The sequence below is a fragment of the Plecotus auritus genome (assembly GCF_963455305.1).
Source record: "Plecotus auritus genome assembly, chromosome: 6".
Taxonomy (NCBI): Eukaryota; Metazoa; Chordata; class Mammalia; order Chiroptera; family Vespertilionidae; genus Plecotus; species Plecotus auritus.
In genome coordinates, this window is record NC_137773.1 from 83,942,348 (window position 1) to 83,966,896 (window position 24,549).

The 24,549-nt window shown below is 42.9% G+C and overlaps 1 long non-coding RNA gene across 1 annotated transcript; it reads left to right on the top strand.

Annotated features, from left to right (window-relative positions):
* Positions 1-3,538: 3,538 nt before the first annotated feature.
* LOC308252273 lies at positions 3,539-22,759 on the top strand. The gene is made up of 4 exons (XR_013961013.1): positions 3,539-3,732; positions 17,118-17,244; positions 17,654-17,834; positions 18,462-22,759. It is a non-coding gene; the product is annotated as an uncharacterized lncRNA (long non-coding RNA).
* Positions 22,760-24,549: the final 1,790 nt, after the last annotated feature.

A 24,549-nucleotide genomic window follows, 5' to 3' on the forward strand; every position in this document is an offset into this window, starting at 1 on the left:
TCTGGAGGCACGCGAGCGCAGAGCGGACTGATTGCTGAATGCATGGGAGGCTGAGTGTGTGGCTGGCAGGATACTTTTAAAACTATTATGAAACTTTTCTAAAGTGGGAGGGAGACAGAAGCTCCCGACTGCACTGAACTCCAGTTCCGGGCAAGTTTCTGGGAACCCTGACTCATTTGGGGAGAAAATGGACTGTCTGGCAGCAGGCAAAACTCGAGGGCAGCTTTCTCTCAGAGGTGCTTGCAGCGATTACTGAGGGACACTGAGACTAAGGGGCCTCATAGGGCAGGGATGATGGGAAACCAAGGCTGTCTGCTCCGCCCTGAAACTCTGCCCCATCCAAGCTGAGCACAGAGGCTTTTGCAATTTTGCAAGTCTTGTCTTATAAGAGTGTCTCCAGCACAGAAGTTCTCCCAGCGTAGACACAGCTGATCCTCACAGCCAATTGGCCTGGAGGTCAATTCCTCCCAGTGATACCAACAACAACCAAGACTTAACTACAACAAGGCTGAGCACACTGTCCACAAAGGGGTGCACCAAGAGTGTCCACCTCAGGTAACTGGGGAGGCTGAGCCACTGTGCCCTAGAGGACAGCTACCACACAAAGCTACTCTTCCAACTCAGGGAAGCAGCAAAAATGTGGAGACAAAGAAACAGATAACAAATGAAAGAAATGGAGGAAAACAAATGACTGGATATAGAGTTCAAAACCACGGTTATAAGGTTTTTCAAGAATTTCCGAGAAAAGGCCAATAAATTTAGCGAGACCCTCGAGGATATGAAAAAGGACCAACTAGAAATTAAACATACACTGACTGAAATAAGAAATATTATGCAGAGACCTAATAGCAGACTAGCGGACCGCAAGAATCAAGTCAAAGAGTTGAAATACAAAGAAGCAAAAAACACTCAGCAGGAAAAGCAAAAAGAAAAAAGAATCCAAAAATTTGAAGATAGTGTAAGGAGCCTCTGGGACAACCTCAAGCGTACCAACATCCGAATTATGGGGGTGCCAGAAGAAGAGAGAGAGCAAAATACTGAAAACCTATTTGAAGAAATAATGACCAAAAACTTCCCCCACCTGGTGAAAGAAATAGACTTACAAGTCCAGGAAGCACACAGAACCCCAAACAAAAGGAATCCAAAGAAGACCACACCAAGACACATCATAATTAAAATACCAAGAGCAAAAGACAAAGAGAGAATATTAAAAGCGGCAAGAGAAAAACAGTTAGTTACCTACAAGGGAGCACCCATACGACTGTCAGCTGATTTCTCAACAGAAACTATGCAGGCCAGATGGGAGTGGCAAGAAATATTCAAAGTGATGAATAGCAAAAACCTACAATCAAGATTACTCTACCCAGCAAAGCTATCATTCAGAATTGAAGGGCAGATAAAGAGTTTCACAGACAAGAAAAAGCTAAAGGAGTTCATCACCACCAAACCAGTATTATATGAAATGCTGAAAGGTATTCTTTAAGAAGAGGAAGAAGAAAAAAGTAAAGATAAAAATTATGAACAACAAATACATATCTATCAACAAGTGAATCTAAAAATCAAGTGAATAAAATATCTGATGAACAGAATAAACTGGTGAATATAATAGAATCAGGGGCATAGAAAGGGAGTGGACTGACAATTCTCAGGGGGAAAGGGGTGTGGGAGGTGTGGGAAGAGACTGGACAAAAAGCGTACACCTATGGATGAGGACAGTGGGGGAGAGGTAAAGGCAGAGGGTAGGGTGGGAACCGGTTGGAGGGGAGCTATGGGGGGAAAAAGAGGAACAATTGCAATAATATGAACAATAAAGATTTATTAAATTGAAAAAAAAAAGAGTGATGCACCTAGGATAGATCTCTGGATATGTTATGACAGACAGGAATGCTAGAGGTCCATGCCAGGACCCAATCTGAAGGCTGACTTCTAAATTCCATGCTGATTTGTTAAAACTTGGCAATAATTAGTGATACATATTAAGCAAAAATGCATATAACCATATTTTATTTTGAATAGCTTATAAATCCAATGAATATTTTTAACTCAAAGCTTTAAAATTTTTTTTTTAATTTAAAAACATTGATTTTAGAGAGAGGGAGGGAGAGAGAGAGAAACATTGATTTGTTGTTCTACTTATTTATGCATTCATTGGTTGCTCTTATATGTGCCCTGACCGGGGATAGAATCCTCAACCGGTATCAGGACAACGTGATGCTCCAACCAACTGAGCTACCCAGCCAGGGCAACTTGAAGCTTTTTTATCGGTTAGTCCTCTGAACACTAATTTTTATAAAGTAATATCAAAGCTTTCTGGAAACCATAAAAAAAGAATTTTAAATTGTAAATAAAATGACAAGTGATATCAGAATTGGGGTGACCACTTAATCTCAAAGGAGAGAATGCTTTCTAACATGAGCAGGCATATTAAATGCATTAGCCTCCATCTATTGGGTGTGTTTTCAAGTCAGCCTCCTGGTGCTTACCACAGGCTGTATTCTTACAGAAATAGGAAGTGGAGTAAACCCACCCCATATACACCTCAGCTCGGGCCCTCTGCCCTCGGTCTGTATTGTGAATGGGGAGACATTGAGTAAAAAGAAAAAAGAGTTTTCAGGTCTATCTCCAAGTTACATAAGCTTTTTTGTTGTTTTATACCAGTTAAAATAGGAATTCAATTGCCTTAGGGGTAGCATTGCCTTTTTAAAAAGAAAAACTTTTAAAAATTTGTGGTAAAATACACATAATATAGTTCAACATCTCAACCATTTTTAAGCGTACAGTTCAGTGATATGAGGTACATTCATACTGTTGTGCAGTACCAGAGCTCTTTCATTTTCAAAATTCTCTTGGAATACACTGAAAACCTGATCTGACAGAAATTTCCTTGCAGCGTAAATGCATTCTGAGAATTCTAACATCTCATCTATGGCTGTGCTGAGAGGAGCCCTGTGTGCAGGTTGGGGCCACAGGGTCCCACTTCCTACTTTGGGGGCAAAGGAACCGGGGCCTCGGATTGCTGACCTCAAGCCCCATAGTGAGGGCAGAGGGCGGGGTCTCCCAGTGTCAAAGGTCACAAGTCAAAATCTAGCGGGACCCTGCTGTGCACTCGGAGACGTCACTATTGTCTTTGTTTTTAAACAAAGCGCACAGATCAACGGTGCTCCGCCCTGGGCTGACCCCAGATCATGAGACCCTCCTGTTCTGTCCCAGCTCCGCACCGAGAACGCTCCAAGAAGATACTGAATTAGAACTTCCCGATCCAGGAGGAGGATTCAGACCGGGCTGCGGAGCTGCGGATAGATCCCATACCCACAGGAAAAGGATCCTACTCTGAACCCACGTCCTGGGCTGTGGCCAGCCGAGTGTCCTGACGGCCTGTCACTCAGACGTGGGGGCGGGGCCTGAGAGAACTGTCCAATCAGAGCTATTAGGGCGGTGCATAGGGAACAATCAGGATGCAGGGGCGGATCCCGGAGAACTGTCCAATCAGAGGTTCCAGGGCGGGTCTCGAGTACTGTCTCGTCAGAGGCCCACGGATGTGGGCGTGCCAGAACACGGTCCACTCAAGACGCAGGATCCCGAACAAGATCCAATCAGAGATCCCGTGGAAGGAAGAGGGCGTAGACGTCGCTCTCCGCAGATTGCGGCGTTGGTGCGCACCTGCCCTGCGCAGCCCCAGGTAGCTCACACCTGCGTGGGCCAAGGAGAGGACCCCTTGAGAGCCCGGAGATGGTGAGTACGTAGGGCCGGGCCGAGACTCGGAGGGGCTGGAAGCGGCCGCCGGCCGGATCTCCCCGCACGCCCCGGGTCCCGACCTGAGTCTCCTCCTTCGGCTCGGGGTGGAGCCTTGGAGCCCTGTCCGGCCCCTGCGCTGAGTCCTGGGTCTCAGAATCTGGGCTTCGGGAGACTCAGATGCACATTGCTGCATCCCCCCGGGGGGCGGGGAATATCACCCCTGGTCGGCTTCTCTCAGAGGACAGCCAACGGGATGGGCGGCGAGTCTGGGGAGAACTTGGGTGTGGGCCCCAAATTAGGACGGATCTACTGACCCCGACCCCAGTTTTTAATCCTTGGAGGACTGACAGGACTCTGGTATCTAGGAGAAAGATGGAAATGATTCGGGCCCCTGAAGGGAGAGAATCTAACCCAGAAGACTGGGAAAGCTCACCCAGTGAGGTGTAGCAGTCACCTGCAAAGCCACCTGTACTTGGGACTCATTGTGTCCTTTGTTCAGGGATCACATGCGGGAGGGGTCTCCCACGTGATAGGATGGATCATTGAAATCTTGAGTTTTAAGTCATCTGTGTTTATGTTCCAGTTAAGCACTGCCCCTACCTGGGCTTGTCCCCTTGAAAAGTTGTACATATTCACTTATTGGAGCCTCAGTTTTTCAGCAAAATATAAAATACTTTTAATTAATAGAACAAGAAAGTTAATATTTCCTAAAAGATGAATTTCATTAGGGGGAGTGTCTTTCTTTCCATTTGTTAAACCTTCTTCTGTTCCTTTGAGTTATATAAGAAAAAGAATTTGAGGGCTTAGCCTTGAAAGTCCTACTGGGGAAATGACTGTCAGAGAAACAGAAAACCCCTTCCGTTAGGGTCTCCGAAAGAGGAACGCCCGAGGCCAAAATGGGTAAAGAATTTTAAATTTATTATTACATCTGCTAGCAGGAGGGCTGAGACCAAAACGGCATCAGCGGGGCAGAGTAGGGGGAGCAGGATATTATGTCACTTGTAAGGGTCAGAGTAACCGGTGGGACCAGGTGCAGGTGGAGGCCAGGTGGAGGCGGTCCCCTGGAAACTGGGTGAGGTAGTTCACTGGAAGACAAAGGCCGTTAATCATGAGACCTAGAATGAGAATAACAGGACAATCGTGGGGAGGAGCAAGCAGAGCATAATGGAGTGCAAGAATGTGCCTAACACCTTCCAATATGGCAGCAGAGAAATGAATACATTTCCACATAGTGTGGTAGGTGAATTGATGAACTATAGAGACTCACCAAAGTATCAGTTCTTTTCCTGGGCCAGGTGGAGAATTTGTGACAGTAGGTACACTGTTGTTTACTGTTATCGGTAATACACTTTGCTTTAATCTACAGCAAATTGATATTGTCTGTGGAAGAGATGGGAGTAAAGCATCCTTGTTATTTAGATAACTTTTGTCACTGTCTCATGTATTAGTTTTTAATTTCTGCCACTGTTCTGTGGCTGCCCTGTTGTGAATTAACAGACAAGGGCCCACTTCAGGTTGTTCCTTTCCATGGATTTAGTTGTCCATTCCTCTTCTAATTCCATCATGTCAGGATTACTATGGCTTTAAAATCCTCACTTTATGATAAGCAGGCCCCTGCCTTGTTCTTCAGAACATTTTGGCTCTTTTTGTTCTTCCTGTTAGGTTTATAAAATTAGTATTTTTCAAGTCCTAAAAAAAAAAATCTGGCTTGGGGATTTAATGGAATTTTTTGAAGACTTTAGATTAGGCCTTTTTTCGGAGGGTTATTTTGCTAACACTGAGTTCTCCATGTTAAGAACATGTGCAATCTTTTCATTTTACTTTGTTATTTTTCTTAATGTTTTTCTTAACCAAATTTTTCCATTTGGTTATTTTGATAGCCTTCTTTATACTTGTTTAGTACCAATTAAATTTTTTTATATTGAATTTTTATTCTTGTTAAAAATCTTATTCTGTGATTACTTTTTTGTTCTGTTGGTGTCCTACACATACAATTGATAGAGGTAGGCATAAAGACACGGTGTTTTTCTCTTTTAGTTCTTGTACATTTGTTTTCTGCTGAGTTTGGATTGAGTCCCTAGTATGTTGACCAGGAAGGAGGTCCTGAGCATACTTGTTTGTCCCTAATTGTTTGGAGAAAACAACATTGTACCATTTATATGTTCTTTGTTTTTTTAATATTCTTTTTTTTTAATTTAATTTTAATTTTTTTTATTTTAATAAATCTTTATTCAGATTATTACAATTGTTTCTCCTTTTTCCCCCCATAGCTCCCCTCTACCCGGTTCCCACCCGACCTTCTGCCCTTACCCCCCCCCCCACTCTCCTCATCCATAGGTGTATGATTTTTGTCCAGTCTCTTCCTGAATCCCCCCATACCCCTTTCCCCCTGAGAATTATCATTCCACTCCCTTTCTATGCCCCTGATTCTATTATATTCACCAGATTATTCTGTTCCTCAGGTTTTTAATTCACTTGATTTTTAGGTTCACTTGTTGATAGATATGTATTTGTTGTTCATAATTTTTATCTTTACTTTTTTCTTCTTCCTCTTCTTTAAGAATACCTTTCAGCATTTCATATAATACTGGTTTGGTGGTGATGAACTCCTTTAGCTTTTTATTATCTGTGAAGCTCTTTATCTGCCCTTCAATTCTGAATGATAGCTTTGCTGGGTAGAGTAATCTTGGTTGTAGGTTCTTGCTATTCATCACATTGAAAATTTCTTGCCACTCCCATCTGGCCTGCATAGTTTCTATTGAGAAATCAGCTGACAGTCGTATGGGTGCTCCCTTGTAGGTAACTAACTGTTTTTCTCTTGCCGCTTTTAATATTCTCTCTTTGTCTTTTGCTCTTGGCATTTTAATTATGATGTGTCTTGGTGTGGTCCTCTTTGGATTCCTTTTGTTTGGGGTTCTGTGCACTTCCTGGACTTGTAAGTCTATTTCTTTCACCAGGTGGGGGAAGTTTTCGGTCATTATTTCTTCAAATAGGTTTTCAGTATCTTGCTCTCTCTCTTCTTCTGGCACCCCCATAATTCTGATGTTGGTACGCTTGAAGTTGTCCCAGAGTCTTCTTACACTATCTTCAACTTTTTGGATTTTTTTTTTTGCTTTTTGCCTTTTCGGTTGAGTGTTTTTTGCTTCTTTGTATTTCAGTTCTTTGACTTGATTCTTGTGTTCCTCTAGTCTGTTTTTGGGTCTCTGTATAATATTTTTTATTTCAGTCAGTGTATGTTTAATTTCTAGTTGGTCCTTTTTCATATCTTCGAGGGTCTCGTTATATTTATCGGCCTTTTCTAGGATATTCTTGAAAAGCCTTATAACCGTGGTTTTGAATTCTATATCCAGTCGTTTGTTTTCCTCCATTTCTTTCGTTTGTGATCTGTTTCTTTGACGTCGCATTTTCACTGCTTCCCTGAGTTGGTAGGGTAGATTTGTGTGCTAGGTTTTCTATATGGCCCAGTGGGTCGGCCTGCCCAGTTAACCTGAGGTGGACACTCTTGGTGCACCCCTTTGTGGACTGTGTGTACAGCCTTGTTGTAATTAAGTCTTGATTGTTGTTGGTATCACTGGGAGGAATTGACCTCCAGGCCAGTTGGCTGTAAGGATCAGCTGTGTCTATGCTTGGAGAAGTTTGGTGCTGGAGACAGCCTTATAGGATTAGACTTGCCAAATTGCAATAGCCTCTGTGCTCAGCTTGGGTGGGGTGGAGTCTCAGGGCGGAGCAGACAGTCTTGGCTTCCCGTCAGCCTTGCCCTTGCACGCACGCGCGCCCCTTCAGACCTCTGACTTCCCCGGCTCCCGAGTCTCCGCCTGAGAGTCCAGATTCCCCCCACAAGAGCGTGGGTCCCCAGGGGCTCGCCTGGAACTGGAGTTCAGTGCAGTCAGAACTGGAGCTCAGTGCAGTCAGGAGCTTCTGACTCCCTTCCACTAGGGAAAGCCTGTGGCAATCTCCGCAGCCTTTGTGCGCACTGGCACGCGCGCGCCCCCAGACCTCTGCCTTCCCCGGCTCCCGAGTCTCTGCCCGAGAGTCCAGATTCCCCCCATAAGAGCGTGGGTCCCCAGGGGCTTGCCTGGAACTGGGGTTCAGTGCAGTCAGAACTGGGGTTCAGTGCGGTCGGGGGCTTCCTTCCCCCTTCCGCCAGAGAAAGTCAGCCAGGCTCTCAGCCGCCCTTCCTCTCTGCGCGTACAAAGACCCTTTGCCGTACCTCCAATTCTCTGTGAGCTTTTCTCTTTCCTTCTAGTTGTAGAATTTTCACTCGGCAGCTTTCCTGTGGTTCTGGATGGTGTCCGTTCTGTCTTTTAGTTGTAGTTTTGAAATTGTTGTGCGAGGCAGCAGTTTAGGTGCTTACCTATGCCGCCATCTTGGTTTTCCCTTTTAATATTCTTTTATCAGTTTCCTTTATCAGGTTATGTACATTACCATCTATTCCCCAATCATGTTAGGAACTGCTGAAAACTGTTTTATAATATTCAACATTCTGATGTATGAATGTTGAATATTATAAGAGTTTTCAGCAGTTCCTAACATGATTACAGGCAAATCATATGAATTGTTTTTAGAGTTTTCTATTGTATAAGATAATATCAGTGTAGGAAAATGTATATGACATATGTACAGTCGACAGATATTAAAAAATAATCATCTGTGAAATGAAATTCAGCCCTAAATGTAGAACAAGCTTTCACACCAGGTACCCCACTTGAAATGAACCCCAATGGCAGGTTCTCTCACTCTGATGTGTGTAACCAATATGTTGGCATAAAGATACATATATATATGTGTGTGTATCTATAATACATATATGTAATATACGTATATATTTTTAAGCAATTTAGGTATCAATCTGCAGTGTTATTTCAAAGGGTTATTTTATTGTTCTTTACCTTTCAGTCAGTCATTCATATTTATATTGATACTGATATATACACACATACACAAAGGAACATGTGAAGATCTATATCTCCCTCCTGATCCCCTCACTATGCCACATTTTCCTTAGTGCTTATATTTGATTTGCTCATTTGTTGTTTTCCTCTGAAGGAATTTAAGATCCACATGATTCAGAATTTTTTGGTCAGTGCTGTAGCCCAAGTGCCTGCAAGTACTAGGATCCAGGTCACTGTAACCTAAATCAACTTTACTAAGTGAAAGAGCCAGAGGTCAGATCTTCAAACAAAGCAGGGGATCGATACCAGGCTTCACCAGGGAAGGACCATGAGGATGTAAGCATGGAGCAGGATGCTTCTGTTGGCTCAAAGTGCTGGGGAAAATCTAGCTTCTCTCCTTACCACACTGGGAACAAAACAGCTGTAAGATGCATGTGAAAGACATGCACGTGGTAGGAGTTTGTGTGATGTTATGCATGGACTGTTCTGTGTTTCCTCTATTATGAACCAGTTTTAATAATGTCTGCTTTACAGAGTTATTATAAGGCTCTAGGAGCTAATGTATGTGTATAAAAACTCTTTGCAACGTTTTTTGCATATAATGAGTGCTCAGTGACACTTTTTAAAAAATATATATTTTATTGATTTTCTACAGAGAGGAAGGGAGAGGGATAGAGAGTTAGAAACATCGATGAGAGAGAAACATCGATCAGCTGCCTCCTGCACACTCCCTACTGGGTATGTGCCCGCAACCAAGGCACATGCCCTTGACCGGAATCAAACCTGGGACCCTTGAGTCCGCAGGCTGACGCTCTATCCACTGAGCCAAACCCGTTAGGGCATCAGTGGCACTTTTTAAAAATGAATGTTGTAGAGTGTTAAAGTATTTGATGGTTTCAAGTAGGGTGTATTGGGAGTTCCTGTTTTAGTCAGCTGGGCCGCTATAACAAAAATACCACAGACTAGGGTTTTGTAAACAAACGTTTATTTGTCACAGTTCTGGAGGCTGGGAAGTCCAAGATCAAGGTGCTGACAGTTTTGGTGTTTGTTGAAGGCCAGCTTCCTGGTTTATAGATAGCTGCCTCTTTACTGTCCTCACATGGAGGAAGGGTCCAGGAAGCTCTCTTGGGTCTCTGTTACAAGGGCACTAATTCCATTCATGAGGACTAGGAGGACTCCCAGGACTCAGCCTGTAATCTTGCTCATGGCCATGATTTACTGCAATGCAAGAGTAAAGCAGTCAGTCCAGAAGAAAGGTGCCCAAGGCCCAGTACTAAGGAGAATAGGTCCAGGGTCCCCTCTAGTGACATCACAAAGCAGCCAGGTGTGACAGCACATTTGAAAAGCCGACCAGGATAGTTAACGAGAGACTCAGTAACAGGGTTTTTACTGGGGGCTAGTCATGTAGACAGCTTCTTCCTGGCCCGAACAAGAATTCAGACTCGTAGAAGGAGAGCAGGTCTTTGGCAGAAGTCTGATTGTTTGTATAAAAAGGCCGAGGGAGCTACTTGTATCAGGGTGCTGGGAACTCTCCCTACATCCAAGTTCTCACATGCCCGCCAAGGGCCAACCTCGCAAGCAGGACTTCTGAGGACTTTCTCAGGCCAGCTCGGCTAACACTTCAGCACAATCTGTTCCCTTGGCCCTTGAACAAGGCATCTTTAAAAACACACACACACATTTTTATTGACTTTTAGAGAGAGAGGAAAGGAGAGGGAGACATAGAAACATCAATGAGGGAGAAACATCAATGGGCTGCCTCCTGCACGCCCCTACTAGGGATCGAGCAGGCAACCTGGGCATGTGCCCTGACTGGGAATTTAATGAACGGTGACCGCTTGGTGTATGGGTTGACACTCAACTACTGAGGCACACCAGCTGGGCTGCACAAGATATCTTTATAGCAAAATTATTAGTAGGATCCTCTACAGTAGGGTGAGAACCACCTGCAGTATTGGTTTTCATTATGCCCTTTAGGAGTCCTGGACTTAGCCAGTTCAAGTAAATCCCATTAACCGTAAAGGTCTTAGAAAGCTGGGAGTGGGGGTGGCAGTGGTCTTCCTCAAATATCTGTATTCTGTTGTTTTTAACCTGGCTTCAGGTCAATTCCCGCACCGCACAACTCTGGCCAGTAAGTTGAAGCTGACCTGAGTGCCTTATCCACAAATAAGACAGTGTCCTGATGGGACACACACCCTAGAAGTACAGTCCCAGAGGTCACACTTGCTCCCCCGGAAACTCTGAATTTACAGTAGTCAGGGCACCCCAGCAGGACATGCTATTGAACTGGTGACCTCTTGGTGCATGGGTTGATGCTCAGGCAGGCAGCCAGGTCAACAGGCCCCCACTGTATCCTCAGAATTCTCAGTGCAGACCCAATAATTCAGTCTAGTCCTTGTTTCAGAGGGACTGCTGAGGTGGTCCGTTTCAGACAGTTTTGTTTAGCCACGGCACCCGTTCGTCCACCTCAGCAGTGCAGATGGCATCTGAAGGTGATCTGCCAGTGTGGAAGCTAACAGTTGTGACATGAGCCACAGATGATCCTATCGTAGAACAAAGCCTTTGTCATAGACAACGGTAAGTGATCCCACCAGACCCACTTGCATCCATGAGGTTTTCACAGTTTAGGACCTCACAGAGACCTGTTCAAAATCTTCCACGTTCCAGAGCTGAAGTCCTGTTCATGGAGCTTCTACCTGCTTTCAGGCCAGTACAGTGTGTACGGAGGCCGAAACAGCCCATCATGGACACTGTTGGGTTTTAGCTCACAGTCAGGTCCAGGAATTGTAAATGCAAGTGTTGTGAATTCAGAATGCCATCAAACACCAGGACCTTTTCTTCTCAGTAGGAAGGCTGAGACACTGAAGGGGCAGACAACTGTGGCCCAAGTGCAAGTAGAAATGAGACGGTCCTAAGCCCTTTTTGTTTTGTCTGAGAGTCCAAATTGACTGCTGGACAATTGTCAGCCTCTACAGGTCATCAGAAATAGGTTTTTATGCCCTGACCGGTTTGGCTCAGTGGATAGAGCATCGGCCTGTGGACCAAAGGGTCCCAGGTTCGATTCTGGTCAAGGGCATGTACCTTGGTTGCGGGCACATCCCCAGTAGGAGGTGTGCAGGAGGCAGCTGATCGATGTTTCTCTCTCATTGATGTTTCTAACTCTCTATCCTTCTCCCATCCTCTCTGTAAAAAAATCAATAAAATATATATATAAAAAAAGAAATAGGTTTTTATAAGAATTCTTTAGCAAACTGGAAACTTTTACTTAACACATTGCGCACCAGTAGTCTTATTGCTAGCTTTACCCAGTGGCGAGATAAGTTTCTATTGAACAAGTACAAAAACGTTTTACGAAGTATCATACTTTAAAAAGATATTAGCTTGTAAGAACATGTAATAAATAACTTCAAAATGCAATGGGTATTTAATTTTAAGGCATACCTTTAACATTTATGTAAATCACTATGTAATACGAAAGCACGAGAATGCTTGTGATCCGCCCGCAATGTGTTAAAATTCCAAAAGTCTACCTCCCATTTAGTGATTGCCTATCTTTTCATTTTCATTCTTTCTTTTTTGAACGTAGGTAAAAATCATAGTAAAAAGTCATCAGTTATGGAGACCTAATCTTGTTTCTAATATTTAAAGTTTACATTCCAACCCATGCACAGTAAGTAGCAAAAAGCAAGGAAGTTGTGTCTCACTGATACTTTTTTCTTTGTACAGATTGGGGTGATCCCACTAGCACTGGTGAAGTTATATGGATATACCATTTGCATCAGTTTTTATCATACATGCAAGTGCAGGAATCACACATTTTAAGTAAAAAATCTCCTCCCCCTTTATTCTCACTGCAAATTCACTCACACCCTGTATGAGTTTCCTAGGGCTGCCATAGGACGCAACCACAGTGTGGGGGCCTTAAAATTTTGTTCTCTTACAATTCTGGAGGCTGAAGTCCAAAATCAAGTTATTGATAGTATCATGCCCCCCAGAACCCTTGTTCTAGGAACATTCCTTGTCTGTCACAGCTTCTGGCATTCCAGGCTTGTGGCAGTTCCAGTCTCTGCGTTCCTATTCACGTGGCCATTTCCCCTGTGCTTCTCTGTCCTCATATGTCATTTTCCTCTTCTAAGGACATTGGATTTGGACCCATTGTAATGACCTCATTGTAACTTGATTATACTTGCAAATACCTTATTTCCAAGTAAAATTACATTCATAAGTACCAGGGATTAGTATTTCAACGTATCTTTTTTTGGGAGAACATAGTTCAATCCATAATAAAGCCCTAGTTATAAACTCAGCGTTTACAGAGATAAAATTACAGCTGTCAGGGAAGGTCCTGGCCAGAATGCAAGGGTGGGTCAGGAGGCTACAGCAGTCCCGGCTGGCTGAGTCTCCTACCCCCTTCCCCTTGGTTTATCTAAAGTTTTGCTCCAACTCTGGGAACTGATTTAACTTTTCTTCTCTCTTGATATAATGCAAACTTTTAGCACTTTTGCCCATCCAAAGGTCACCTTTGGGAACTCAGGGTTTTTGGTTTTTTTCCTTGCTAAAGGAGAGAACAAAATCAAAGGCCTCACCAAGACTATCTTTTTTCTTTTTCTTTTTCTTTTTCACATAGCCAGCAGGGCCAGAAGCAGCCTACCTATCCAGTGAGCTAGCCCACCTGGAGTCAGATCTGCCTTTTTTACCTCTGTGAACTTTATCTCCCATCAGACAGCAACTCAGCAGTTCTTTCAGACCACGGACAGCTCCAAAGCCACGCTGGCACCAGAGTACCATCCCCTCCCTCTTCATCCTTCCTCCCCAGACAGTGCTTTTACCATATTTCAGTGAGTTGGGGTTTTCTGGCAAATCTACTTGTGTGTCTCAAACACAACCCCCAGGCCCTGTTGGTGGGAGTCTCCCAACTCAGCCTATAGTTGCACTCATGACTATGATTTGTGACCACAAAAGGACATGGACAAATCTGCAAAGGGAAAAGGTGCATGGCGGGGAAAGCTGGAGGAAACCGGGGGAAGTGGTTAAGAGTCCTTCCCCAGGAGTCACACAGAGTGCACCCAGCAGCAGTGAGTTGTGACAACATGTGAAATGTCATCTACCAGGGAGGCTCACAGAGACCCAGTGCCTAGGAGTTTTACTGCAGCTGATGATAAGAGCTTCGTCTGCTAGCATGTCTCCAAGCTCCAGACTCCTGGAAGGAAAGCAGGTGTTCAGCATCAATGCTGTTGTCTGCACAGTCAGTGTAGAGTAGACAGTGTGAGGGATATCAGTTCGGGTGGTATGAAACCTCCGAGTCCGAGGTCCCAGACACAGCCGGGCCAGCTGTGCCTCAGTAGTTTCTAAGGATAAAAAGCTCAGGCCTGAGCTGTCAACCTCTTCTTCTGCACAGTGTGCAAGGGAATCAATTAGAGGAAACACTACTGATAACTAGTGTTCTAACAGCAGTTCAGCTGACTCTGGGACCTCCTGTCATTCCCTGTACCAACAACAGGGATAGTCCGACTATGCTGTTACTCTGTTGAATAGGTAAGTACTGGCAGCAGAATTGACTGAGAGTGTTTTCTGTCTCCTGTTCATGGGTGGCAGTGGGTTAATACTCTTTTTTAAAAAAAACAAGGGCTTAGCCCAGCTGGCATGGCTCAGTAGTTGAGCATTTACCTAGGCACCAACACAGTCAAGGCATAAGTCCAGGTTGCGAGCTTAATCCCCAGTGTGGGACGTGCAGGAGGCAGCCAATCAATGATACTCTCTCATCGTTGATATTTCTCTCTCTCCCTCTCCCTTCCTCCCTGAAATCAATAAAAATGTTTTAAAAAATAGATAAATAAGTAAAAAACAAGGGCTTAAAGAAAGTGCAGCACTGGCCAGCATGGCTCAGTGGTTAGAGTGTTGGTCTGCTCACTGGAGGGTTGTGGGTTCAATTGCCAGTCAAGGGCACATACCTGGGTTGCATGTTTGATCCCTACCCCTGGTTGGGGCATCAATGTTTCTCTCTCTTTCTCTCCCTCCCCCCTCCCCTTCATCTCTCTCTAAAAATCAGTGGGGAAAAAATAACCTCACTCCTCAGATGAGGATTATAAAATAAAATAAAGGAAGTGTGTAGCTCAGTGGTTCATGAGCTTAGGGGTTGACCTGACATACTCTTGGGCTCAGAGGGGGGGATATGAAAATGAGAGACATTGGAAGTGCAGCCTCTAAATTGTGCAGGGAATCAGCTTTCTCCTGGAATCTGAGATGAGGAAGTGTTTCCTTTGTAGGAAGGCACTGGCGAATCTTTTATCTGTTTTTTAATCAAAGGCAGATTTACCATTGGATGTTTTTTACTTCAGTTAACTCCTTGGCAAAAAGGGACTCTTAACCTTGCCCTCAAGGTCAGCAAGAGTACTCTTATGAGAAATCCAAAACACTAATTCAAAATGACATATGCACCCCTATGTTCATTGCAGCATGGTTTGCAGTGGCCAGGATATGGAAGCAATCTAAGTGTCCATTGACAGATGAATGGGTAAAGACATGGTACATAGAGACAATGGAATATTGTTTAGCCATAAAAAGAATGAAAACTTACCATTTGTGGCCATATGGATGGACCCAGAGGGTATTATGCTAAGTGAAATAAGTCAGAGAAAGACAAAATACTATATGATCTCACTTATATGTAAAATCTAAAAAACAAAATAAGCAAACACTCATAGATACAGAGAACAAACTGACAGTTGCCAGGTGGGAAGGGGGTTGGGTTAAAAGGGGAAGAGATTAAGAAGTGCAAATTGGGCCCTGGCTGGTGTGGTTCGGTAATTAGCGCAGGGGTGGGGCCCTTCCAGCCTGTTTAAGGTCCAAGAAATCGTTTGGTCTGGCCCTGCCAAGGCATTAGGGGTGAGTTAATTAAATGTTTGACCAAATATAGCAGGCTAATTTTTTTTTTAAATATATTTTATTGATTTTTTACAGAGAGGAAGGGAGAGGGAGAGAGAGTTAGAAACATCAATGAGAGAGAAACATCGATCAGCTGCCTCCTGCACACTCCCTACTGGGGATGTGCCCACAACCAAGGTACATGCCCTTGACCAGAATCGAACCTGGGACCTTTCAGTCCGCAAGCCGACGATCTATCCACTGAGCCAAACCGGTCAGGGCAGCAGGCTAATTTTTAAGTTGATAGTTTCATATGGCCTACAAATGATGTTATAAATATCCAAATGGCTGGTGGCAGAAAAAAGGTTCCCCACTCCTGAGTTAGAGTGTTGGCCCACACACTGAAGGGTCTTGGGTTCTATTCCCAGTCAAGGGCACGTACCTGGGTTGCAGGTTTAATCCCCAGCCCTAGTTGGGGTGTGTTCAGGAGGCAACTGATCGGCATGTCTCATCAATATTCCTCTCTCTCTTTCTCCCTCCCTCCTCCTCTCCCTCCCCCTTCTTCCCTCCATTCCACTAAAAAAATAAAATCAATGGAAAAATATCCTTGGGTGAGGATTAACAAAAACAAAATTAAAAAAATAAAAGTACAAATTGGTAGTTACAAGGGAATGTAAAGTATAGCGTAGGGAATCTATATATATATAAGCCTAAGCAATTGGCTGACTGGCCAGCGTGCAGTGACCACCAGGGGACAGATGCTCAACACAGGAGCTGCCGAGCAACAGCAACTTTGTGGAGTGCTCTCTCACACTCGGGGACCCCTTGGGGGACGTTGGACTGCCGGTTTTGGCCTGATCCCCGCAGGCCAGGCTGAGGAACCCCACCTGCCAGAGGGACCCCGCTCACTCCACAGATGGCCTTCAAGCCTCGGTGCTGCCCCAGGTGCAGCTGGCCGGGGAGGGACTGCAAGAGGTTGGCTCCAGCGCATGTCTGGCCTGTCTCGTCCAGTCCCGCCCCGCCGGCCACCTTCTAATCAATGTGCACAAATCCATGCACCAGGCCTCTAATTTAGTCAATAATATTGTAATATAACTATGTATGCTGTCAGGAGGGTACTTATCAGGGTGATCACTTGGTAAGTTATATTAATGTCTAATCACTATGCTGTACACCTGAAACTAATATAGTATTGTATGTCAACTGTAATTGAAAAATAAAATTTTTTTTAAAAAAAATGTAAGCCCTCATCTAGGTTTTACTTTGGGCTTCACATAGTACTGAGTGATATGGTATGCAGTAGGGAAGGAGCTGAAGCTGTTTGTGTCACATGGGATTGGTGGTTCATAAAGTCTGAATATTTGTTTAATTTGCATAGAATTTCTTTAATTTCCTTAATGTGGTCTGAACCCTTTGGTTAGAGAATAAGTTTTGATGTGAACACAGTAAAAATGTAGACGTAGGTTTATTGTGTTAGTGGCACTTTAAATCTATGAGAAGTTGAGTGTGGACATGGAGTATGAGGTTCTGATGATGAGTCATAGACTAGATGTTAGGTGAATTGAGCCCAGATGCTCAGGACTGTGAGTCTCACTCATCCTCCTGCACATATATTGGATGTTTCAGGACTCAGTGGTCTTTGAGGATGTGGCTTTGGACTTCTCCCAGGAGGAGTGGGCTTTGCTGGATGCTGCCCAGAGGGAGCTCTACAGAGATGTGATGCTGGAAACCTTTAGAAACCTGGCATCCGTGGGTAAGAATGACATTGTTCCTTCCCTTAGTCACTGAGGAAACATGCATTTTTTTTGCATATCAAGACTGTTCCCAGATTTGGAATGTGGAAAGGGAATACATTAATTATTAAGAAAGACATTGTCATAACTGTCATAGAGCTAGAATCTAATAGCTCCTCTATGAAAATAAGAATCTGTGTATTAGACTGAGTTTTTCTTTTCCTGTAAGAAAAGTGTTATCAGTGGATATAGGTTTCATGGGTTATTAGGCCGCCCAGTAAAGTTTGTTTTTGTAACTTTGTGAGAATTTTACTGTTTATTAAATTGCTTACCATTTTGACCTCTTGTACTTGTTATTGATGAAGTCCTGACACAGCTAACCTCCTCAGTGTCACATTTGACTAACATTTGTTCCCTTTCTGTTTTCAGATGATGAGACTCAATTTAGGTTCAATGGGTCAGTTTCTCAGCAGGATATTTATGTGAATAAAATGTCCAAGGAAGATAAAATAGCAAAGTTCACCAGAAATTCTTGGGTCTCCATCTTAGGAAAAATTTGGGAAGAACTTAGCATTGAAGATCAGCACACAAACCAGTGGAGAGATCTGAGGTGAGTTGCATTCCTGGAGGAATCTTAGTATGTCTTGAAATTTAAAAAGCAAACAAACTAACAACCCACATAAGCCTAGATGAAATTTGTTTATTCAGATTTTCACACACAAAAGAAACACCTTTATTAAATATGACTTAGATGTTGTTAGAAACAGTTGAAAAGAATTAGGAGAAAAGCCCATGTTTAGGAAACACTGTTTTCATAATGGCTGTGGGCAATCCATTCTGTTCATTCCACTTTAAAACAAATTACTTAGGGTAGAAAACAACATATTTACTGAAATTGGTGAGAATGTAATTCTAATATTAATAAATATTAATTATTATTTATTTTTATGTTTTGTTAATCCTCACCTGAGGATATTTCTTCCATTGATTTTTAGAGCGAGTGGAAGGGAATGGGTGGCAGGGGGGAGAACACTGATTGGTCGCCTCCCACACGTGCCCTGACTGGGACTGGGAATCAAGCCTTTGAGCCTGTAACTGAGGTTTGTGTCCTTGACTGGAATTGAACTTGAGACCCTTCAGTCTGTGGGCCAACGCTCTAACCATTGAGCAAAGCCCACTAGGGCAAGAAATCATTATTAGTCAAACTATTGATAACACGTTTCTCATTTTTTAATAGAAATTATGTGGTGGAGAGACTCTGTGAAAGTAATGATCAATGTGGGGAAGGCTTCAGTCAGACTTCAAATCTTAATCTGTACCAGAAAACCTTTACTGACGTAAAACAGAATGAATGCAGTGCATATGCAAAAGTCTTCATGCATCATTCATCTCTACAGAGTCACATTGCCATTCACACTAGACACAAACCGTATCAATGTCAGGAATGTGGGAAGGCCTACAGTTGTTCTTCAGACCTAAGAGTGCATGTGAGAAGCCACAAAGGAGAGAGGCCCTATGCATGTAAGTTATGTGGAAAAACCTTTCCTCGTACTTCTTCCCTCAACCGGCATATAAGGATTCATACTGCGGAGAAAACCTATGAATGTCAGCAATGTGGGAAAGCCTTCATTGATTTTTCAAGTCTTACTAGTCATCTGAGATCCCACACTGGAGAGAAGCCCTATAAATGTAAGGAATGTGGGAAAGCCTTCAGTTATTCCTCAACTTTTCGAAGACATATGATCACACACACTGGAGAGAAGCCCTATAAATGTAAGGAATGTGGGGAAGTCTTCAGGTATTCCTCAACTTTTCGAAGACACATGATATCACACACTGGGGAGACACCACATAAATGTAAGGAATGTGGAGAAGCGTTCAGTTATTTCTCAGCTTTTCGAAGACACATGATATCACACACTGGAGAGAAACCCTATGAATGTAAACAGTGTGGGAAAACCTTCATTTATCTCCAATCCTTTAGAAGACATGAAAGGATTCACACTGGAGAGAAACCCTATGAATGCCAACAGTGTGGGAAAACCTTTATTTACCTCCAGTCATTCCGAAGGCATGAAAGAACTCACGGTGGAGAGAAACCCTATGAATGTAACCAATGTGGGAAAGCATTTAGCCATCCCTCATCCTTTCAAGGACATATTAGAGTGCACACTGGAGAGAAGCCTTATGAATGCACTCTATGTGGAAAAAGTTTCAACTGGCCCGTATCCTTACGAAAACATATGAGAACACACACTAAAGAGAAGCCCTATGAATGTAAACAATGTGGAAAACCCTTCAATTTGCCTGCTTGCTTTCGAGAACATGTGAGAATGCATCCTGGAGACAAACCGTATGAATGCAAACTATGTGGGAAAGTTTTCTATTGTCATATATCCTTACAAAAACATATGAAAAGGCACACTGCCGAAAAACTCTATAAATGCAAGCAATGTGGGAAAGCTTTCAGTTGGCCTGAACTTTTGCAACAGCATGTGCGAAAACACTCTGCAGAGAAACCTTATGAGTGTAAGGAATGTGGGAAAGTCTTCAAATGGCCATCATCGTTACCAATACATATGAGAATGCATACTGGAGAGAAACCTTATGAATGTAAGCAATGTGGAAAAGCCTTCAGTTGTTCCTCATCCTTAAGAAGACATACGAGAACACACACTACAGAAAAACACTGCATATATAATGTGGGAAGTCCTCCTGCAAGTGAATTCATGCACAGTGCTTCAGAAAATTCACACTAGGAGGGAAATCTTATGAAAGCTGTAAATATGGTGTTGCCTTTATGAGTATCTCATTATTAAAATGGACCCATAGGTATTATATTTCCAGTTCTTTTGCAAATAAACATTTTGGTGAAAAATAATTCTCCAAGTACTCTTAGCTATAGTACATAAAATTTGCATGTGTTTTTTTCTTACATTTCAGCAAACAAAACTTTTATCTTTAGTTTGTGGACTTTAAATGGTCCTCTAAGGGGTTATTGGAACAATGACACTTTGTTATTTGTTGGATGTTTTTTACTGACTTAATGTGGCAGATACGGATATCAACCATCATATATTTTCTTTCTTATTGAGAGTCTTTATTTCTTTTTGGCCAGAGGAGTCTTCCATTTTTCTTGTAACTAGTTTTTGTAATTATGAAATTATATGAATTGTTGTTTTCAGCTTTTGCCTGTCCCTGTTGTTCTTGCTCATGATTGGGAATTGGACAGTAGGCATTTACTTAAGAAACGCTTGTAATACCACCATGAGAGAGAGAGTTTGAGATGGTTCTGTTGGTTTGTGCTATGTCACTGTGGCCAATAGGAACTGCAGGTCCCAGAATCCTTTATGATTTCGTGTTCTAATTCACCAGTAGCCTAATTTGGCATCAGATTTGGAAGGCAGAAGTGAAGAAGCCATTACTTTTTGGAGCCACTTGAAAGTGTGATAGATATATAAGGACTTCTAGATCCCAGCTTTCAGCCCCTCTCCCTGGTTTCTTTGCCCGACTGATAGAGTATCATCAAAAGAAACGCAAGTGCTTGACTTCCACTTTCCGCAGAGGTACAGGCTTCCACAGACACCTCCGTGAGCTCTCTCGGTATCAAGGATCCAGACACTTGTGTAGTCAGGTACTCACAACCTGTATTTTCCCAGAAACTGTAAGGTGTCCTTCAGACCACTAATCCACTCATGGTTAGTGACTCTAATACTATGATTCACCCTCTTATCTAGATGGTAACATAGTTCATAAAGTCTAATTTGTATAGCAAACACTGTTATTAATACTTTCAGTGGTTCTCTGATCCTGCCTCCACCACAAAAACTACAGTGTTGCAGCAAAATGAAACACTTGGGGCTTCGTTGATCTATTGAATTTTTAAGTGTGCTGACCCAGCTCTTTGTGAGAACAAACACCTTCCTCATCTAGTAGCTTTGGGGAGATTTCTGTTACACAGAATTAAGTGCAGTTCTTTCATATGAGTTTAATTTTTAAAAATGTGTATTTTATTTTCAAGAAAAATTAACTGGATGGCTTGGGACAACAGAAAATTTTGTCTCCTCGTTCTGTAGGCAGAAGTCCAAAATCAAGGTGTTGGCAGGACCAGCTTGCTCTGAAAGTGCCAGGGAAGCATGTGTTCCAGCTCTTCCCAGCTTTTGGAAATTCATTGGCTTGAGGCAGCTTCACTCGAATCTTCACAGGGCAGCCTTCTCCCTGTGTGCATGCCTGTCTTTTCATATGGCCTAGTTTTTGTAATTATTGGATTAGGGCCCACCTTTCTCCAGTATGACCTCATCTTCTACAACAACCCTGTTTTCTTCCCATGACCCATCCAAGGCTCCAGAGCCACCTGCCACTGCCCATGTCCACTTCTAACGCCTGTGCTCTGCATAGTCTCAACCCCAGTGGCCTGTGGGAAATGGAGATCTCAGAGTCTCCGCAGACACCCCGCAGCCTTTTAAGAAGTTCTGCAGAGATACCTAGGGGCTCAGCCTTATTGGAAGTATGCAGGGTAGGTCAGGGGGGCAGAGACTCGGAGAAGAGGCTGCATAGGGAAAAAGGGAAGCTCAGTTCCTCCCCTGGGTCCTGCGAAAGCCACCTCTGTGGCTGAGCTTCAGAAGTGGCCACCCGCTGTCTCACTAAGGATTTGGGGCCGCTCAGGGCAGATGGAGCCAGCACATGAGACCAGCAGGCGTAGGGGACTCAGGGAGGACAGCAAAGTGACAAAGGGTCAATGTGATGAGTGCATTTCTAGAAGACTCCTAAAGCTGCAGGGGTAGCCTGGAACATCAGAATCCCAGCCACAGTGGGCCCCTGACACTTCTCGCTCAGGTCCGCCTCCTGTGGTTCTGATGAAGAGAGGCTTCTTGCACTGTTGAGGTTCAGGAGTGTCATGTCCCATTCCAGGAGGAGAGAGAGAAGTACATGATGTTGGCTCATTAAGAGGAGATAAGTGCTGTCGCATGGGTGCTGCAGAGGGCCTGGCTGTGTGTCTCTGGAGACATCACCTTTGTCAGTGTGTCTGTCTGTGTCTGGGTGTGCCCACATGCATGCCCCGTGACAAAGTTTGTGTCACGTCACCCTGTGTGTATGTTTGAGAGAGTTTGGGTGTTTGAATGGTGGTTCCCTTGTCCTGGCAGGAGCCTTTGTGATTGTCTGTGTGTTTTAATGCAAGACTGTAGTATTTCCTCAGTGTGTTTCCTGAAACCCAAATATACAGTAAGCCCACAGAGATTTACAAGTGACTTGTATTTAACTTTTAAGATGTAGATAGTTATTAGAATATTAAATTCTGATGAATTATTAAAAAGTAGAAAGTTTCGCCCTAGCCGATTTGGCTCAGTGGATAGATAGAGCGTCAGCCTGTGGACGGAAGGGTCCCGGGTTCGATTCCGATCATGGGCACATGCCAGGGTTGCAGGCTTGATCCCCAGTAGGGGGTGTGCAGGAAGCAGCTGATCAATGATTCTCATCATTGATGTTTCTGTCTCTCTCTCCCTCTCCCTCTTTGAAATCAATAAAAATCTATTTAAAAATAATTTAAGTAGAAAGTTTGTTATTTTTAGTGGGTTTTCATGAATTCCAACATTTCAGAGTGCTTCCTTTTACGGTAACAGAATGACACATGCTGGCAGTAATTTGAACCTCTCTAGTTTTTCTCACAATCTAAATTTCTTTCCAAATATTGCTTTTTTACTCTAGTTTTCTAACCTACAGTAGTTCCACCAGATGAACTCCTGATGGTAATTGTCATATGAAATATTTTCGATTGTGATAATTGTTAAAGGAAAAGAACAGATGACACCAGAATGGCTCCCAAAGTGGATATAATGTAATGTAGTTAATACAATGCCATCTTGTTTTTCTGTAAAACACCCAAGTGAAACTGCTATGTAGCAAGAGTATGGACACAATTTACATTTCAATTTGGATTTATTCAATCTTCCTATCATTTCAGTACAGTTTTGTTTCCAAATATTTAAATTTACATCGTCTTGTTTGCATAAACTAAAGAAATGCAAGCACCCACTGACCATTCCTGCATGAAGACTTTCTTGATCCTTTGTCAGTCTTATAAATTCTCGACTTTCTCTGACCTACCAGATCAGTAGTGGAGCAGAAAGGGAAGAGCAGAGCGCACAGAAAATTTCTACTTAATAAGCAGCATGTTTTGCCTGACATTAACTTGTTGATTGTGTAATTGTTAAATTAACTGTAATTGTGTAAATGACTATTAGTCCAATTTTGTTTCTTACATGCTGCAATAAACATTTCTGTTCATGCTCACAGTTTGGCCATAGGCTTGGGTAGGTTACCCAAGTGATGGGTCTTCAAGTCCTTTCTGGAAGCTGAACTGGCTCTGATCCAAGTATGTCCATTTTGGGGCTGAAGCTTAATCCATAGCACCTTGGGGAAGGTTCCTCATGACAGGTCACTCGAGGCACAGAGGGAAGCCAAATGCACAAACACATTTCAGGATTTTTTCCTTATAACATTTGCTCACCTAGCACTGACTTAAGCAAGTTGCATGGCTCACACTGAAAGGGAGAAGAATTAGGGCCTTGCTGCCATGAGCAGACCATTTCCTGGGGGATTAAAAATCAATAATGAATCCACAACATCACCTTTTAGAAAAGAAGTTGCATTACACAGCATCATTATAGAGAATTTAAAGATCCATTTGTAAGTAGTTCTCCATTGTTTATTTTCAGTATTTTATTTTGGGAAAATTCATACTTTGTGTAAATAGAGAGAATGGTTTCAGAAAATCTCATAATATCTATTACCAGCCTTCAACCATTTTCCATCAAGTGTCTTCCCTACAACACCCAGTTCCCTCTGGATAATTTTTGAGACATTTTTAAGCATATAATTTTATCCTTGAATATTTGGAATATATCTGTTTGCTTAACATAACAGTAACCAATGCTATTATCACACCTAACAATTATCCTTTAACATATTCAAATATATAGGCAGTGGCCCATTTCCCTAATGGACGACATAATTTTAAAACCTTTGCTGTTAAGAGTTTTTGCATTGGGATCCAATAAAATCCATACATTTAAATTTATTCTCTCCTTTATATCTCCTTTAAAAAAGTTTCCTTTTTTTTTCTTTGTAATGTAATTGTGGAATATAATAAGTCACATGGACATTTTCATAGGTTTTCTAATTGCATCTCTCTGCTATTATTTAACACTTCCTTCTGTTCCTTATATTTGCAGATAATTGTAAATTAGATCTGGAGGGGTGACCATATCCAGATCTGATATTTTAATGAGAACAATCCAAAGGTTGTTTGTATATTCCAGCAAGAG